This window comes from Mustela nigripes, chromosome 10 (assembly GCF_022355385.1).
Source record: "Mustela nigripes isolate SB6536 chromosome 10, MUSNIG.SB6536, whole genome shotgun sequence".
Classification (NCBI taxonomy): Eukaryota; Metazoa; Chordata; class Mammalia; order Carnivora; family Mustelidae; genus Mustela; species Mustela nigripes.
In genome coordinates this window covers 63,910,619-63,927,861 of record NC_081566.1, presented here as the reverse complement: position 1 = coordinate 63,927,861, position 17,243 = coordinate 63,910,619, and the positions used below count along the sequence as shown (strand labels likewise).

Genomic DNA, 17,243 nt, shown 5'->3' with positions numbered 1-17,243 from the left:
TAAATTCTCCCGTCATGATCCAGTAGCTGTTTGTCCCTCTTTTGCTCAGCTTCTTTATTCTCTGTCATTTGGTCTTCTAAATCACTAATCCTTTCTTCTGCCTCATTTATCCTAGCAGTGAGAGCCTCCATTTTTTATTGCACCTCATTAAAAGCTTTTTTGATTTAGACTTGGTTAGATTTTAGTTCTTTTATTTCTACATAAAGGGCTTTTATATCTCCTGAGAGGGTTTCTCTAATATCTCTATGCCTTTTTCGAGCCTGGCTAGAACCTTGAGAATCGTCATTCTGAACTCTAGATCTGACATATTATAAATGTCTGTTTTGATTAGTTCCCTAGCCTTTGGTACTGCCTCTTGTTCTTTTTTTTTTTTTTTTTTTTTGTGGTGAATTTTTCCACCTTGTCATTTTGTCCAGATAAGAGTATATGAAGGAGCAAGTAAAATATTAAAAGAATGGCAAAGACCCCAGGAAAATACACTTTACCCAAATCAGAAGAGATCCCAAATTGTGGAGGGGAGAAAGGGGATAAAAAGAGGTTCAGAAAAAAAAAAAGAAAAAAAAGAAACAATGAAAAAAAAAAGAATAAAGAAAAAAAATATATATATGATAAACTAGTTTAAAAAACGTTAAAAAAGAAAAGGGTAAAAGTTAAAAATATTAGCAGAAGAAGAAAAAAAGGAAAAAAATTTGAAAAAAAATTAAATTAATTTCAAGACTAAAGAATCATGGGGAGAAAGCCATGAGTTCTGTGCTTTGCTTTCTCCTCCTCTGGAATTCTGCTGCTCTCCTTGGTATTGAACTTGCACTCCTTGGTAGGTGAACTTGGTCCTGCCTGGTTCTTGTTGATTTTCTGGGGGAGGGGCCTGCTGTAGTGATTCTCAAGTGTCTTTGCCCCAAGCAGAATTGCACCACCCTTACCAGGGGCTGGGCTGAGTAATCAGCTCGGGTTATCTTTCAGGAGCTTTTGTTCCCTGAATGCTTTCCGTAGAGTTCCGGAGGTCAGGAAAGAAAATGGTGGCCTCCCAGTCTCCAGCCCAGAGGAGCCAAGAGCTCAGGGTCCAGCTCCTCAGCTCACCCTTTCCAAAAGGGGTTGATTTTCTGTTTCTAGAATTGCTGTTCTTCTTCTCTTCAATCTCCCATTGAATTTGTAGGTGTTTGTAATCTTTAGATAAGCTATCTAGCTGATCTCCTGCTACCTGATGTAGTCTCAGCCTGCTATTTCTCCACCATTTTGACTCCTCCTCTCATGTTCACTTTTTATGAAAACAGAACTCACTGATATTTTCTAGACTTTTCTAGAAAATTGTACAAATCATGATCAGCACAGCAACGAACTTTCAGGGAGTCAACCTAAATAGCTCACACCTGGAATGTCACTAACATCTCATCACTCTCTCTTCTTTCTCCAACAGAAACAACCCTTGTGTCTTCTCATGGCATGCATCACTGCTTGGCTCACTTCAGACTTTATAAGGACAGAAATCTAGAGGATGCATTCTCCAGAATCATCTTTATCCTTTTTCTAGTTCTTCCTCTTTCATATCTGCTTTTCCCATTGATGGTCTTGTCCACCATGTTTATTTAGGCATATGCTCTCCCAAGTTCAGACTTCATTTATGAAGTGGTTTTTGGTTCATTTCTAGCTGCTTCTGATCTATCCTTTTGCTTTCCAAGATGTCCCTTCCTCTAATCACTCACAACTGAATTTTTTTAAATTCTGATCTTTGCTAGTGTTTTGCACATTCTATGACTTTTTAAACTCTTTTCAGCTTATTCTGAAATATTGGGTAGGAGTTTCCATCTGTTTCATGGGTGAATCCTCCAGGGTCTTTCCAGGTGAGCTCTCCAGGAAGCTCACTCTGAGAGGGCGTGGCATGTAGGATGTTTATTAGTAAATGCATAGGATTCACAGTTGCCCTGGGCAGAGAAGATGGTCATGCTGAAGGGTCTCCCATGGGCAGCATCAGCTGCCCTGGGGGTGAGATCCATAGTACAATGACCATTGAGAGGAGCCCTGCTTTGGGCCAAGATGGCCAGAACTTTATGAACTTACATCAGTCAATGTTTGGGTGTGGGTAGCTGTGGGAAAGAGAGTTACTTATGGCAAGGTGTTCACGTAGCCATGGAGCCTCCCCACCCATAGTATGGCCCCCACGGGGCATTAAACCTTTATGTGGAGGAACATATGCTTATCACTGTCACTACACAGGCACACCATTAATTCCAACAGGGGTGTTGTTCTTCTGGATTTTCCCTTATCATAACTTTGTGGGTGATCTGAGTGTGATCATTGTCTGAGTTCATCTGGGTGAGACTGGTTTACCTGCACACCCAGAGGGGAGACTGGGCCACACCACTACACTGCTAGCCTTGTAGTTGGATCTCCTCTTGAGTGGTCACCAGAAATTATCCAGCCGTTCCCAGAGACCATAAGCTTCCTGGTTTTGGATGATGTTCTCAGGTCGGCTAATTGGTTTTTAGGTTCTTGCCACTGAGAGTTATTTTTTCTTCTTGTTCTCATGTCTTTTCTACTGCGTTCTCCTTCTCAGTTTTTAATACCGTATTTTGAGTTTCTTGAGTATATTTTGTTGATTCAATTCTTAAAAATGTGGTCATGGAGATTTTAACTTCCCTTTTGCATTCACTTTTTCCCTTAATTTATTTTTAATTTGAGAAATAATTTGCATAAATGAAATTCAAATATTTTAAGTGTAAGTTAGTAGTGAGTTTTTGCAAATACATTCACCTACTTACCCATCACAGCAATCAAAAAAATAAAACAGTTCTATCACCCTAAATCCTACTCAGTGCCACTTTCCAGCTGCTTCCTGCCTTGAGACAACACAGTATTGATTTCTCTCTTTTCTGGATTTATTGACATATAATGGCATATAGCAATGTGTGAGATAACAGTGTGTGACGTAACAATGATACACACGTGTATATTGTGAAGTAATCATCACAGTCAGATCAGCTAACAACTTCAATTCCTCAAAAATTACCTTTTGTAATTTGTGGTGAGAGCATTTAAGATCTACTCTCTTGGCCTCTTTCAAGTATATAACACAACAGTGTTGTTAACCAAGGTCATTATGCTGCATCTTAGACCCCAGAACTTACTCATCTTACCACTACAACTATGTGCCCTTTGACCAACATCTCCCAACCCCCCTGCCCTCCCCCTTGGCAACCACCATTATACTCTCTGAGGCTGGTTTCAGCTCTCTGAGTTTCCACATATAATTGAGGTCATACAGTATTTATCTTTCCCTGTCTGACTTGTTTTGTTGAGCATAATGACATCAAGTACCATCCACGTTGCCGTAAATCACAGGATTTCCTTCTTTTTTATTGTTGAAAAAAAAGTTTCATGGCATTCTATTCTTTCATTGCTACATAGTCTTCTCTTGTATGAATGTGTAAAAATATACTTATTCATTTATCTGTTGATAGACATTTGGGTTGTTGACTCTAATTGGCTATTATGAATAAACCTGCCATGAATGTATTTTGTAAAGGTCTTTTGTGGACAATTGCTGTTATACCTCTCTCTTATGTCTGGGTAGATATATATATTTAATTCCATAAGATGCTTCCCAGTGTTTTTCAAAGCGGTTGTGCCACATGATACTCCCACTGGTTGCCTCATATTCTCTTCAACTTTCAGTACTTCCAGGTGTTTTTTATCACTTTTGTTTTTTTGTTTCCTAAATATATTAATCATTCTAGTGGAGTAAGTAGCATCTCATTTAATTTTACTTTGTATTACTCTGATATCCAATTGTGTTGAATGCTTTTTTCATTTTCTTATTGACCATTCATATGTCTTTTTAGAAAATTGTTCTAGTCTTTTGCCTATTTTAATAAGACTGCTTTTTCATTTTTGTATTCTAGGACTTGTTTATAAATACTGGATTAAAGTCGTTTGTAAGATATGTGTATTGTGAATATTCCCTCCAAGTCTGCAGCTTGCATTTTTGTTTTCTCAATGGTGTTTTTAATGAGAGTGAGCTTTTCAATTTTGATTAAGTTTACTTATAAATGCATGGTTTTATGTTTAGTGCTTCTCAGGTCTTGTCTAAGAAACATTTTCCTAAGCCAAGGTGAAAGAAACCTCACACATTTGTTTCTAGCTGCTTTCCAGCTTTAGCTTTAATATGTAGTGTTGGGTTCATTTAAGTTTCATCCCTGAACCAAAGATATCAAGACATAATTTATATATAATAGTAGACCCCCAGTTTAAGTGTGTGATCCACTGTGTTTTGACAAATATGTGTACCCATGTACTTACCACAATGATATAAAACATTTCCATCACACTGAAATTGTTCCACATGCCCCCTCCCAATCAGTGCCCTAGATCACCACTGCATTTGACAATACTCTAATTCCATATGAATAGAATCACATAGTATATACTTTTTGCTTTTTGGCCTCTTCCATTAAGCATATTTTTGAAACTTATCCATGATGTGTGTGACTTTGGAGTTCATTATTTTTGTTGCATTGTACAAATACACTGCAGTGTGTCTAGGCAGGCACCCACTGATGGGCGTGTAGCTTTCAGTTTTCAGCTCTTAGGTACAGAGTTGCACAAACACTTGTGAGCACACATTTTCATAATGCATGGAGTTTTCCATTCTGTTAAGCAAATATCTAAGAGTGTAATTGTGGAGTCATGTAGTAAATACACGCTAACTTTCTAAGAGATTGTCCAAATGTATTAAAAGCAGGTGAGAGGCAGATCCTCAGATGTTGGTGCTATTGCTTATGGAATATATGTATCAGCAATGTGGGTAAAACTATGACCATGGGAAATCATAATTAAAATAGGGTTTCTTTTGAATCTTAAATTACTTAATAATTAAGTGGAGAGTACATAAGTCTGCAAGAGTTGGGGGGATGAAAGGATATGTTTTATGTCGGCAAATATTGTGCCTTTGGGGAACACTAATCTGAGGCTCACTGATAAAATCATTGGCAGAGAAGTAGCACCATGCATACCTATTGGGATAATTTTTGGTTAATTTATAATCCTTTTCTTCTCTTTCCTTCCATTTCTTTCTCATTCACATCAGACTGGTGCTGGCTACATTATGAAGGGTAAGTCTCTCTGATTCCTCCATCTCAGAGGTCTCTGGACCTGGCGATCATACTGGCTTTATTCCATGACTTTTGCTCTCCATGGTCACTTCTTCCCAGGTCATCAACTTTCTACTGTTGGGTTTCTCCAGCTTCAGTGAATTGCAGCCTGTTCTCTTCATGCTCTTTCTCTGCTCTATTTGATCACCCTGTGTTCAAACCTCACCATCTTCTCCATTACTTGCCAGCTTTTGCACTACCTCATTCTCATGACCTGGAGGGTATGTGGACAGCTGGCATCAACTTGTATTGTTAGTGGCTTCTTAATATCTCTGATGGGAACAATTTTGGTCTTCAGCCTCCATTTCTGTGGCTCCAACAACGTCAAACACTACTTTTGTGATATTTCACCAGTTATCCAACTTGCCTGTGCTGAAACCTATGTCAATGAGCTGGTTATCTTCATCTGTGGCATCTTGGCTCTTGTTGTGCCCTTGATCTTAACCTGCATGGCTTATGGCTTCATTGTCCATACCATCCTGAAGATCCTATCTGATGAAGGCAAGTAGAAAGCCTTCTCCACTTGTGCCTTCCATCTTATTGTGTTTGTTGTCCACTATGGCTGTGCCTTCTCTGTCTACGTGCAGTTCTCAGCCAAATATTCATCAAGCAAAGACAGGCTGTGACAGTGATCTACATCACCTATACAGCACTTTGAACCCAATGGTATACAGCCTTAGGAACAAAGATCTACAGCTGGCCATTCAGAAAACGATGGAAAAGACTTGGTTTTCTCCTGTGAGTTTATATTAGAACATCTTCAGAAGTACACACACATTTAGGCCAAACGTGTCACTAAGTAAGTCATAAAATTTTCTGCTAATGTTATCTGTGTGGTCTTCAATGAGTTGTTTGATGTTGCAGGGCCTAAATATTCTCTTACACAAAGCAGGCATAATAATATATTCCTCTCAATGCTGTTGAAGGATTAAAAGAGACAGCACAGTATCTGTCACTAAAAGTTAGCTTTCCTCCTTCTCTTATTCTGAAAAGACCTAGGAGGGGGATCTAAGATGGCTGTGGAGTAGGAGGACCTTGGGCTTGCCTCATCCCTTGAATACACTTAGCTAACTACCAAATCGTTCTGAATACCCGAGAAATTGACCTAAGGACTGCAAAGAAGTTGTACAAATAGAGGGAGTGAAGAGGCTACCTGGAGGAAGGTAGGAAGTATGGAGATGTGGTATGGGGGAGGAAAGGATTGTGGATGTTGAAGTGAAGAGGGAGCCTTGGTTGTATACAAGCATGAGAGAGAGCAGAGCACATAAGGATATACACAAGGAGAACACTTCTCCAAAGCCATTGTTTGGGAAAATGAGAGAGGCTGAATTTATGAGTTTTGCAACCAATGGGGCTCAAAGCCTGGGGTTTTAGATTCATTTGCATGGCTGGGATAGAATCCCAAGGGTTTTACCCTCCTCCTGAGAGAAAGGCAGCCCGGGGGCAGATGGTATGATCTGAGGACCACCTAAGGTGCATGGGTAGAGATGGTTCACTCCTCTTGTTGGAGTGCATCTATGAAAAGTGGAATTTGTGGGGTTCCCTCTCCAGGTACCAAGGAGCTCACAGACACCATTTCCTTCCCCCACCATTCAGCATAGGCACAGAAATACCGGCTGAGTATGGCTGACCCAGACACTGGTTATGTGGCCTGCATTCCTTCTTATTTTCTACTCTTGCACTCTGGAATAACTGCACTTCTTGGTCAAACTTGGATCAGAACCAGCATGGCAAGACCCTCCCCCAAAAGACCAGTGCAGGTCCATACAAATCAGGCCTCTTAACTCTAAAACTCAGCAGACTTGGATAGAGCCCAGAGTGCACTGTGCCTCCCCAAGCACCAAGCAACCCAGAGTAAATCAGTATTCTGTCACTCTCCTTCCATATGAAAGGACTTAAAGACTTAAAGACAGGATTTCTGTAACACTTTTGCTGTAGACTAAAGTCCTGACCCCACGAAGTATTGGCTCTGGGACTTTGATGTATCTAAATCAGTTTTCTCATCTTTATAATGGAGTTCAATCTGATGATCAGTTAATTTAACTTTCAAGCTATCTCCAAAATAAGTGAGAAAATACTACTACAATGGTTAAGTGTTATGCAAACATTTAGAATCAAAATGGAACAGATGTTTTTCAAAATATGACTTTCATACTGCTGGGTGCACTCCACTGGTTTCAGAAAGGGTTTAAAAGGATAGTTTCCTTGACCAGGACAGGGAAATGTACGCTGCACCTGTCCCTTATCCAGGAGGATCTCCAAAAAGTCTGAGTCATAAATGTCATGGTCCCAGGAGATCTTAAACCTCTAGCCCAGCAGTCCCATCTGAGAGATGAAGAAATTGAGCTTCAGAGACTGCTAGGGAGACCCCGAGGCCAGAAACAACCAAGTTGATGTGTCAGCGACAGAAGAGAGGTACTTGTCTTTCAGAATGTTATTGCAATTGTGTTATCATTCTTCCCCGAGGTGTTTATTATGTAGATACTAACTTCTCTTTGTGCACCTTTGTGCAGTTTCTCCCATGTCTGTTCCTGAACCCACTGGGTCTCTATGAGCTTGTGCTAGTGTTTCTGACTGACTCTGATTTGGCGTGCCTTTGGACTTCTGTGTCTTCAAGTCTGTCAACTATAATTGTTTGCAGGGAGCTCACTGAGTACTAGGATCTCTATTAGATACTATAATCATCTAGATGCCACACACCACAATCATCTCTGAAAAATAATATTATTTTTGATTTTGTAGATGCACACACACACACACACACACAAACACACACAAACACACACTACAATGAGATGTTATTCAGACTTAAAACAAAAACAAAAGGAAAAGAAATCCTGCTATTTACAAGAACATGGGCCTGGAAGAATTATACTTAGTGAAGCACGTCAGTCACAGAAAGCAAATTCCACATAGAGGAGGAAACCAAAGAGTCAAACGCACAGACACAGAGCAGAATGGTGATGGTCAGGGTCAGGGCAAGTGCACAGTCTCATCTGAAAGGTGAAGAAATTGAGCTTCAGTGGGTATGACTGCCAGCCGTGCAAGATGAACACGTTCTAGAGATCCGCTCTTCATCATCGTGCCCGTAGTTAACACTACAGTATTATGTACTTCACATTAATGAAGAGGGTGGATCTCATGATAAGTATCCTTGCTCTAATGAACAAAAGATTTTCTGATTAAAATTGCTGAGTGCCCTCCTGAGTTAAATTGGAACAAGGACAGTGTCTATGTAAACTGAGGAAGCTCACTGAGACCGTTAATTTAGGATATGTATAAAATTATATGCATAGTTATACTGAAATTCACTTTAAAGCTTAAACCGTCCTGGATAGCATTCTTTGGAGATTGGGTAATTCAAGAGACAATGAAAACAGTTAAGCGTCATGTTGTTCACAGACCTAATAATACGGGGATGTGATTTCCAATATAGAAGGATCGATCACATTAATGAAGCCAGAGATCATGATTGGATACCTAATCAGAAAAGAAGAAGATCTGCAAAACAATGTGACCGTATCCCACCTTAAACCCCAGGCTTACAGCTTCAGTGGAAAACACACGTCTATTTGCTTGCTCTCAGCCCACCCAGGCTATGAGTCTGGACGAAGACACTCCAGACCCTCCCCCAGTGCAGTTCCCACTGAGCAGCCTCTTCAAGTCCTCGTGAATGAAGGATGACAAAAGGCAATATCCCTGCCCACTCACTGTCTCTCTTTGTCCTTCCGTACAGCAGATGCCAGTGTGGCACCTCCCGCTCCCCTTCACCCATGCTGCCCATTCCCCGCACCTCCCACCCACAAGAGCATGCATTTTTCAATATTTTAGAAAACAGATTACTTGACCATAACATTTAGTTCTAATATCCATCTGGAACCGATTATATGTATGATGTGAGATAAAGGTACATTGTCTGTTTTCTCCTGTGGATATTCATTGATCCTATACTATTTTTGTAAAGATTTTTTTTTCATTTCAGATATGAGAGATGCAGTTGAATTCATTGTCAACTTTGCCATAACCAAATGAATATAGGAATATTGGATTATTTTTTAAACAATTTTATTTATTTATTTGACAGATGGAGATCACAAGTAGGCAGAGAGGCAGGCAGAGAGAGAAGAGGAAACAGGCTCCCCGCTGAGCAGGGAGCCTGATTCGGGGCTCAATCCCAGGACCCAGGGATCATGACCTGAGCCAAAGGCAGAGGCTTTAACCCACTGAGTCACCCAGGTGCCCCAATATATTGGATTATTTTTTAGTGTTTTTTTCCTTTCTAGTGTTTAGGGTTTACATTTTTGCATCAGCATTTAGTATTATTTTTTTCTAACTTAATTATAGTTTTGATATTAGAAATGTAAGTCCTCTTGACTAGTGCTTTTTATTTCATTTTGTTTTGTTTGTTTTTGCTGTTGTTTTGTTTTTTATTTAAATTCTATTAACTAACAGTATTATTAGTCTCAAAAGTAGAGTTCAGTCATACCTCAGTCTTATATAATACTGTACACTCATTACATCATGTGCCTCTTTAATGTTCATCACCCAGTTACCCCATCCCCTCACCAACCTCCCCTCCCACAACCCTCAGTTTGTTTCCTATGATTAACAGTTTTGTTGGCTTGTATTCCTCTCTGATTATGTCTTGTTTTATTTTTCCCTCCCTTCCCTATAATCCTCAATTTTGTTTCTTAATTCCACATAGGAGTGAGATCATATAGTAACTGTCTTTCTCTGACTGACTTATTTCACTTAGCTTAATACCTTCTAGTTCCATCCATGTCATTGAAAATGGTAATATTTCTTTTTTTCCCCCTGATGGTTGAAAAAAAATTATATATATATATATATATATATATATATATTACTTCTTCTTCTTCCAGACATCTGTCAATGGATATCTGGGTTCTTTCCATAGTTTGGCTATTGTAGACATTGCTGCTATAAACTTTGGGATGCATGTGCCCCTATGTTAACCACATTTGTATCTTTGTGGTAATCCCCTTGTAATGCAATAGCTGGGTCATAGGGTAGCTCTATTTTCAACCTTTTGAGGAACGTCCAAACTGTTTTCTGGAGTGGTCACACCAGCTTGCATACCCAACACTGTGTAAGAGGGTTCTCCTTTCTCTGCATCCTCACCAACATCTGTCATTTCCTGACTTGTTAATTTTAGCCATTCTGACTGGTGTGAGGTGGTATCTCATTGTGGTTTTGATCTACAGATCTAATTTAATCAATAAATCTATCAATCTGTTCTCTTTTATGTCAAAAAATGTAGGAATTTTGAAATGTAAAATATGTTAAGTCAAGCCAAGCCACCCTTAGATAAACCCCATTTTTTCATGTAATTGGATTCAACCTGTTTGCCTGAATTTAACCTACAAAGTTCCTCCTATGGGATTCTTTTTCTCCTCATCTTCATCACCTCTGTTGCTGTGGAGCTCTATTTGGGGTCCATGGAACACATAAATGCACTCATCTAAGCTACAGAATCCTTCTCTGAGTCCACACACCTGCCCAAAACACTCTTCACCACTCTTTGCTTATTTAGTTTTTATTTATCTTTTAGATCGCAGTTTCAACATTACTTACTCCATAGAGTCTTTTTTGATTTCTCCAAGACTGATGTAGATCCTCACACATAGACTGCCATTGCATCCAAAGTAATTGCTTATTGCACTTCCTTTTAGTCTGCAGTATTTCTGACCTCTCTGCCTTAGTTACTCCCACTGTGCCTATTGAGTGATAGATGCCAAGTAATTACTTGTTCGATAAAAGAATGAAATTAGAACATACATTCTGAGTCAACCAGAGAGTAAAAATCTTTATTCAGTATCTCACTATGTCTTACCACTGAAGAGCCAGAAAAAATCCATTCCATTTTGTGATTATCTACATTCACAAGCAAATTAGAAGAATTCATTGCCCTGCCTTTATCATCATTTATTCATTGAAAAAATATTTTTGAAAGTCTCATGTGCACTGAAGTGAAAGGTTGAGAAATGAATATTTGTGAAATTATTATTTAAAATGCAGTTGTTTTCCTGAAACACACCTTTAACAACACCCACAGGAAACTAGGTGGAATATGTATGAGGTACTGAAAAGAGGTGACTGAAATTTGTTCACTTCTCACAATAGGTTTGGAAGAAAGAAGGCTGCTTCACCTACAACACTTACTTTACTACAGGGGCATCAACAGAGCTCTTGAGTAGTCAACTGACTTGCCCACTATATCTGGCATTTAATACAACACTAGTTTATGAAAGAAAGAGAGCAAGCGGAAAGTGGAGGGAAAGAGAATTATGTTTTGTAATGCCTATGCCTTCTACCAGATAACCACAGGATTATTTTGCATCTATTAAATGACTGGCTCTTAAAGCAACCCACTGAGAAAGTATTGAGAGTCTCACGTTACCCACAGGATAGCAGACCACATGAGAGGTTAATCCAGGGAGAGCACAGTGGTCCTGGTGGCTGAGGAGTGTAAATCGGCCTAAAGTGAAGAAGCTTGAGGAGGGAAAGCAGCTGTGCTCTGCCCGCGGAATCCCAGGGAGGCCGGCCAGTTCAGGGAGAGTGTAGTCACCCTGTCACCGCACAAGACTGTTACACTATTACCGACTCGATCCCCTCTGCTGTGCTTTTCATCCTCATGACTTGTTTATCATGGGATGTTTGTATCTCTTAAGTCCCTTCACCGATATTGCCGACCCCCACCCCCATCCTCTGGCAACCACCAGTGTATTGTCTGTATTCATGTGTTTGTTTTTGATTCTTTTCGTTTGTTAGTTTGTTTTGTTTTGTTTTCGATTCCACATATGAAGTAATAATTTAAAAAAATCACACAGAAGAAGCACAATTTAGATACAGATGAATCAGATATCCAGACATGCTTCAGAGCAACATGGAGCCAGTTATGGTGGTGTAAGACTAAGCACATGAATCAATGGGAGAGGCTGGACAGTATGGACATAGCACCATGTATCTGTGGCTGAATGATTTTCAACAAAGTTGCTAAGGTTTTTCAATGAAGAAAGGATAGTCCTTTCAACATACTGTGATGGATATATTAAATGTATATATTTAAAAATACAAATCTTCGGGCATTTGGGTGGCTCATTCAGTTACGTGTCTGCCTTTGGCTCAGGTCATGGTCCCAGGGTCCTGGAATTGAGTCCTGCATCATGCTCCCTGCTCAGCACTGATCCTGCTTCTCCCTTTTTCTGCTGCTCCCCCTGCCTGTGTTCCTTCTCTCATTGTCTCTCTCTCTCTCAAATAAATATATATAATCTTAAAAAAATAATAAAAATCTTGACCTTTATGAAAAGTCATGTACAATTTAACTAAAACATGGCAAACCTATACAAAATTCAGGAAAAAAAGTCTGCAACTTGGAGTTGACAAATATTTATTAGACAGGAGACAGAAAATGTGAGTCAAAAAATCCAACAGCTCAGCAGATGGATAATGTGTGGTCTATTTAGAAATGGAGTCTAATTAAGTAGCAAACAAAAAACTGATAAATGCAACATCAGGAGTGAGTCTCAAAAACATTGTGTCCAGAAAAAGTAACAAGATACAAAAATGAGCATATATTTGATTTTATTTATATGAAATTATGGAAAAAATAAAACCATATGAAAAAAATGCAAGATTAGTATTTTTCTGGGGACTGGGGTTGGGTGGGATTGACCACACAAGAATAGGAGGGAACTATTGGGGTTGTAGAAATGTTCTGTAAGTTGATTGAGTCGATGTTGCTTGGATGTATGCATTTTTCAAAACTCACCAAACTGTACATTTAAATTGAAAATGTTTTCATGTGTGTAAATTAAATCTCCATAAGGTTAGATTTCAGTGTAAAAGTATTTTTTATTAAAAACTTATTTTACTTTATTAAAATGTAAGACCAGGTGGAACCCTTTGAATTCAAAGACCAAAAAATAACTTTTTAAAAATATTTTATTTATTTATTTGTCAAAGAGAAAGGGAGAGAGTGTGAGCACAAGCAGGGAGAGCAGCAGGCAGAGGGAGAAGCTGAGGAAGGAGCCTAAGGGACTCGATCTGACCCTGGGATCATGACCTGACCTGAAGGCAGACTGTTAACCAACTGAGCCACCCAGGCATCCCCCAAGTGTAATTTGTAGATCACAAGTAAGCAGAGATGCAGGCAGAGAGAGGAGGAAGCAGGCTCCCTGCTGAGCAGAGAGCCCAATGCAGGGCTCGATTCCAGGACTCTGGGATCATGACCTGAGCCAAAGGCAGAGGATTTAACCTACTGAGCCACCCAAGCATCCCAAATGTAATTTTTGAACTAAGTAGTCTTTGAACCAAGTAGTTGAAAGAAAAATAGGGAATGCTATAAGTACAAAATTTCCAAAAGTTGAATAATATCTGATAAGTTTATGTAAAATGTATTAATCTTACTAAAATGATGTCAAAGAAACAGAGAAGTGGCATATATCATTTTTGTTTTGCATCTTGACTGAAACTGAAAGGTTAAAGAAAGCATTACATATGTCATGGAGAAACTGGCATGTTCACAGATAGTGAAGCAATACATTTATATAGCCTTTGTAGAGTACATTGGCCAATATGGTGAATATGAAAATTTGAAATGCAAATAGATTTTGACTCAGGAATTTAAAACTGTGGATAATGCTAAGACGATTATCAGTTGCTCCAAGGACAAATTCATGTTTTTGTTTACCAGACCCAAACTCTGGGAACTTTATTACATCAAATAAAAATGCATTTATAGTGTTATTACACATACAGGTAAGAAAAACAAAAGCTCCCACGTCTAATGCAGGGTTGTGGTAGGATTATATGCAGTTATTTTCTGAGAGTATATCAGAATCCACTAATGAAAACTAATGAAACTAACAAACTAGTAATAGAATTAATAAAAATTTTGATAGAGGAATCAGAGATTATACCTGTACCGAAGGCTGGGACAGTGAACGTCAGGAAAGTTGTTCTTGACTCTCAGCAGTGAAACGATTGTAGGGAACCCCATGTGAGGTCTTGGTGGAGGCACCCCTGATGAGTGATGCACAGGAAATCCAAAATCCAAGGGTAAAAGCCCATATCTACCACCTGACAAGTGCTTGCATAACATGCTTCCAGAAAAGAAAAAAAAAAACAAAAAACTAACTCTCTTTCTCTTTCATTATCTGTGTACTTCTAAATATATCTAAAATTCTCCTGACAAGTGAAGGGATTCAGGACAGCCTCCCATGCCACTCCCCCAGAATGCAACACTTTGGCCTGTGGATTATTTTATGCTAAAGGCACTTGAGATGCTGTGGGCTCAAGACAAACTTTTTCCTTCCCCTAACCACACAGAAGAATCTAAATTGTTTTTTTTCCCAAAAAATACAGGTTATTAGCCTACAAATTTTATCTGAGTGACCCACTGACATGGTAGGACAAACATCTAATTACCATACATCTGCTCTTCTTATCACCCTATGAAGTCCATTCCTTTCCTCTGAAACCCAGAACCCTACCCACTCTCCTTAGGTCAAAATGACACACACAGCTCATTTTGCCTATTTTTGGAATTCCCTATGTCTATGTGGATTCTCCATATCTACACCTATTGATTTTTTCCTGTTAATCTGTCTTATGTCCATTTCTGAATCCAATTAGGACCTTCCAGGGGTCAGGAATGTTGCTCCCTGACACAAGGAATCTGGACAGACTCCAGGATTTTGAAGATTTCTGTCCTTATAGAAGAGTACAGCAAAGAGAATCAGAAAAGTATAAGTATGCTATGAAGTGTCAACAAAATAGAACCAGCACAGTTTCCCCATTTGGGTATTCAACATCCATACATAGCCTTCTTTTCATGTTTACATTTTCAAACAGTTGGAATTAATATGATGCAAATATGCCCCACACAAAGAGTGCTCCCATTCATCCTCATAAAAGGGAGACACAGAGTGTCACAGGTTAAAGATTCCTTGAAGGTCTTTCTTTAAAGATTGAATTATGATGATTACGACCAGAAACACACCTTATATAAACCAGCATATTAAGAAAGGAGGGAATGGTTAACATATACAAATATATGCATAATTAAGCAAATAAGAAATAAGAAAATAAAACACAGTTACTGTAATCCTCATTTCTGGAATTCATCACAAGACTATCATAGTTATTTATTCTTGTTTTCTTTCACCGATTGAACATTCTTGTGAACTTTGCTAGCACCTCAACATTTCCAAAGGATCTGGCCATGGGTCACTTTGCCTAAATAGGGTGTTTCAATCAAAATTTGCCTTTGTATATGAAGTAAAAGACCCTGCCATCTCTCTTAGATTCCATACATATTCTTCTCTACTCTAGGACTATAGTAGGGATCCTATTTTCCTTAAAAAAAAAAAAAAAATTACCCTCAAAGGAAGACCGAAAACTAGGAAGAAAGGAAGAAACCAACTACAAACTAGTCATGAAACAATGAACCAAAGGGCAGGAGTAAGTCTTTCCATTGTCACTTTAAGTGTCAGTGAAATAAATCCTCCAAAAATTAGACAGAGTGGCTAAATGGATTTTTAAAAGGACAAGAACCAACAATATCCAGCCTACAAGAGACTTACTTTAACTTTTAGTACATGCTTAGGTTAAAAGCGAAGGCATAGAAAAAGATTCCATGATGATGATAACCAAAAAAAGGACAGGTTGGCTCTCTTCATACCAGACAAAACACACTAAATGTCAAAAACTGTCACAAGACACACACACACACACACACACACACACACACACACAGACATAATGATAAAAGTGTCAATTTAACAGGAAGATGTAACAATTACAAATAATGCTCATCCTACATCAAAGCACCTACATATATAAAAGAAATGATGACAGATCTGAAGGGAAACAAACAGCAATCCAATAATAGTAGGAAACTTCAATACCACCCTCCATAAAAAGATCATTCAGACAGAAACTTGGCAAAAAAACAAAAAACAAAAAACAACCCAGAACAAAATCAAACAAACAAAACCAGAAGAACAGAACAGCAGTATAGAACAAATAGATCTAACAGACATACACAGAACTTCCAACCAATACCAGAAGAATACACTTTCTTTTCAAGTCATTTGTCAAGTCACAAAACAAGTCTCAACAAATTCAAGAGCAAAATCATTCAAATTATTTTTTCTGACTACAGTGGAATGAAACCAGAAATCAGTAAGAGTAAGAAAGTGGGAAAATTCACCAATATGTGGAAACTAAACAATACACACTCATAATCATTGGGTAAAAGAGGAAATCAAAAGGGAATTTAAAAAGCACCTTATGACAAACAAAAATGAAAATACAATATAGTATGATGTATGAGATGCGGTAAAAGCAGCATTAAGAGGAAAGTCTATAGCCATAAATGCCTAAAGAAGAAAGGTCTCAAACAAACAACCTGATATTACACCTTTGGGAACGAGAACAAAAAGCACTAATGAACTCCAAATTTAGCAGAGGGAATAAAATAATAACATTAGAGAAGAAGTAGATACTAGAAAAATAATATAAAAGAAAGATCAACAAAACTAAGAGCTACTTTTTTGAAAACCAAAATAAAAAGATAATCAACAAAATCTTGAAAAAAATAATTGAAAAAAGAGAGAAGACTCAAATAAGAGGACCATTCTTCGGTCAAGGGTATATGAGTAGCTGCGCTCCCCTGCTAGAACCTCCAAACAAGCTCTCAAGGTCTAATAAATAAAATAACAATGAAAGAAGAGACATTTCAATCTATGCTTCAGAATCAGAAAGCATAATAAAGGACAATTATGAGCAACTATACAACTACAATTTGGATAATCTAGAAGAAATGAATAAATTCCTAGAAACATACAATCCAAAATTCTCTCAGGAAGAAATAGAAAAATTGAAAAAAATCATTACAAATAAGGGATATTGGTCAGTCATCAAAGTTCCAAACAAGAAAAACCAAGGACCAGATGGTTTCATGGGTGAATTCTACCAAACACGCAAAGGAGAATTAACACCAACCCTTTTAAACTCTTAAAAAGAAGAAGAAGAAGAAGAAGAAGAAGAAGAAGAAGAAGAAGAAGAAGAAGA

The 17,243-nt window shown here is 38.4% G+C and overlaps 1 pseudogene; it reads left to right on the top strand.

Annotated features, from left to right (window-relative positions):
• Positions 1 to 3,298: 3,298 nt before the first annotated feature.
• Positions 3,299 to 5,897, top strand: LOC132026022 (olfactory receptor 10R2-like; annotated as a pseudogene).
• Positions 5,898 to 17,243: the final 11,346 nt, after the last annotated feature.